Below are 3,175 nucleotides of genomic sequence, written 5' to 3'. Positions count from 1 at the left end.
TTTTTTCCCCGTTGTCTTTAAAATACAGTGAAACTTCTCCTAAAGGCCACCTCTATTAAGGGCCAATATTTTGAGGAACGAAAATTTTCCCCATAGACATAATGCTAATTTTCCTCCCATTAAAGGGCCACATTTTCCTGACTACCTCCAATAAAGGCCATTTTTTTACATTTTTCTTCTCATAAAGGCCATAAATCTAAACAGGTGTGTCCAATTCTTTAACTAAAAGATAAGATTTCAGGAATTCCAAACACCTGCACTTTCAAAAAAGAAGGGGGGGAGGGTAGGGGGAAGATTTAACACAATGAAGACTCAGAAGCTGTTCCATAAGTGAGAAAACAGGTGTTCATCGCACTCTGTTTGACCTTTCCACTTCCTTTTTATACTGAAAAATTTTGAGCATTGGGGGAGGAACTTGACCTTTTGTTGTGGGTGCACAAAGGCTAACAGGTTTCTAACTTCTAATGTCATCGATAGAAACTAACTCTTTTAAGAGCAAGAAGATATTGCATGTATTTGCCCGGAAGGATACGACGGAGGCATGGTAAAGCATAGAAAAGGAGTCGCGTTTTCCACTCATTAGCTTTCCAATATTTCCTTTCCGTGATAGACCTTGGCAGTCGAGTGTTTCATTACATGAGGTGGTTGGATTTTTAGCAAGCGTCTATCAATACGCCGCAAATCAGTGGGAGATCCTACGTAAAATTGCCGCCTACACTTGATAAATATATTTCCGTGATCTGCCGTGTCACACCAAGCAAAACTGCGTGCATATACTCCAGTCAAATTCCACGAATTAAGTCCAAACCTTCAGCAAGAATCAAAGGTGAAGACCCTTTAACACCGTTTATATTGCCTTTATCTTCATCCAGAACTCTGCTCATGATCTCTACGGTCTGCTCTGTCCTCAATTCTGGATTTTCCTCTAAGGTGTTATATTTCATTACTTCTTCTATCAATGTTCCAGGATGTAAAGACCAGGAGCAGCCAAAATAACAATTAAATTGGTTCATATTCTGAACTGCACATCTGGCCGGAGAATCAAAACATCCACATACTTTGTATACATAGATTCGACATATTTGTCTCCATTTTTCCATCGAATGCCTTGTTCAGAGAGATCAGTGAGTTTCTTTATGTATATTTCCATGAATAATTTCATGTTTGGATGGCCTTTTCCAAACCAACGATACAATGTGCCCATCTTAGATGAGGAGGGAGTTCATTGATGAGAGCCTGAATTAGCCACATACTGGCTCGCGATGATTTAAAAACAGGAATTCCATCCCTGTTCATTATTAAAATGATATCTGAATCTTTAAACATATTTCTTTTAGCCTCATGCTGTTGGGCATTCAGACATAATAAAATCTGTAAAAATTAAAATATAAATGTGTTTGTAAGACAGCACTTCTTCAGGGGACACATTGTCTACAAACACACAGGAGCCTTTCTGTTGTCAGTGGAATAACCAAAACTGACAGTGCCTCGAGGCCCCATAATGAATAGACAAAAAGGATATCATTATCATAATTGAAAAGCACTGTAAATAATAAACAGGAAACATTACTTAAAATACATAAAGTGAGACTTACAATAGGAACGCCTCATTCTGAATATAAATATAGTAACAGTTACAGTTAGATAAATCACATCAAATTAAAATGAAATAAAATTTAAATTGCCGAATTTGAAGGGAGAGGAGAAAAAATTCAAGATACCGAAAAGTCGAATTATCGAAAATCGCATGTTAGAATAAAGAAAAATGCTCTTTACATACCTTATTTACTATTCCATATTTATTCTAAAATCACTTTTTACACTTTTCAATTGTTGTTTGATTTAGAGATGTGTAAGTAAGTTTGTCTATAACACTTTCTAAGTGGACTGTAGCTTTAAATGTCTCCTCTGTCATATTCGGCTGCCTCTCAATAAATCTCATCACAGTGTCCACTGCAGAAAGTGCTTGTTTGTTAGTAACATTAGGTGGTAAGTCTTCGATTTCTTCGTCCTCTTCTGATAGTTCACAAGAAGCTTTCGTTTGAGCGATGATATCATTGTCATCCCACTGACCACACACTGTTACTGCATCATCTACGTTTACAAAGTCATGAAATTCTATGCCATCAAGCTTCATGAGTCAGGTCAATCTGTCCCAATCATTTTCGGTGTAGTTTTCAGCAGAATTAACGATATTGATTGTTTGACTACTTTCGTGATCTTTAACGAATCCAACCTTTTTGAAGCCATTCATTATCGTAGAGGAAGACACATCATTCCATGCCTTGTTAGCCATTCGCATAGCTTGTAGAACACTAACACCGGATAGTGAAACCCCATCTTCCATTTCGGACAACATTTTTTTAACCACTTGTACACTACTGTACTTTAAAACTTTGGATGATGTCCTGATCAAGTTGTTGAAGGCTTGAGGTAGTGTTTGGGGGGGATAAATTCAATTTTTTCGCTTTCCATTTTTGGTATGGTATTGTGCCCCGTACAGTTATCGACGAAAAGCACAATTTTCCGTTCTCCTGTTTTCATTTTCTTATTTAAATTTTTAAGCCAGCCTTCAAAAAGTTTTGATATTATCCAAGCTTTTCGATTAGTTTCATATTCTAAAGGAAATGATTTTATGCCCCTGAAACAACTTGGTTTTCTCGATTTCCCTATCATCAACGGTTCTAACTTTTCTGTTCCATTCATATTTGCGCAAAACAATACAGTTAATCTCTCTTTACTTCTCTTGCCTCCATTACATGCTTCACCCTTTACGTTCATAGTTTTGTCTGGAGTGCATTTTAAAAAAAAAGTCGTTTCATCCGCATTGAACACGTCTTTTTCGTTGTAATCCTTCACGATCAACGGACTGTATTACGAATAATTTAAGGATAAACGATAACTATTTAAAAATGTTTATTAACGAAACAATGAATGACGCCATACTGCAGACGTCTGACTATAACAGAACAATAAAACAACAAGAGATCTTTTCGCCAAATTAAATAGATAAAATGAAGCCAAAGCCGAGAGTGGCGCCGACAAATGCTTTTGAAAATGAACAATTTCAATATCAGAATTATGTTTTTGAAAGTTTTTTTATGACTGATCTATGACTATTAATTCGTTTATTTAACTCAGTACCTGTTTGTCCAATACATTTAAGTGAGCACGT

General features: G+C 36.3%; 1 pseudogene; it reads right to left on the bottom strand.

The window, feature by feature from the left end:
* Positions 1–467: 467 nt before the first annotated feature.
* Positions 468–2,347, bottom strand: LOC147801802 (uncharacterized; annotated as a pseudogene).
* Between the last annotated feature and the right edge of the window lie 828 nt (positions 2,348–3,175).

Source organism: Parasteatoda tepidariorum, chromosome 11 (assembly GCF_982258835.1).
Source record: "Parasteatoda tepidariorum strain Cologne lab strain chromosome 11, Ptep-v5.0, whole genome shotgun sequence".
NCBI classification, from domain to species: Eukaryota; Metazoa; Arthropoda; class Arachnida; order Araneae; family Theridiidae; genus Parasteatoda; species Parasteatoda tepidariorum.
This window is presented reverse-complemented; position numbering and strand designations above follow the sequence as displayed.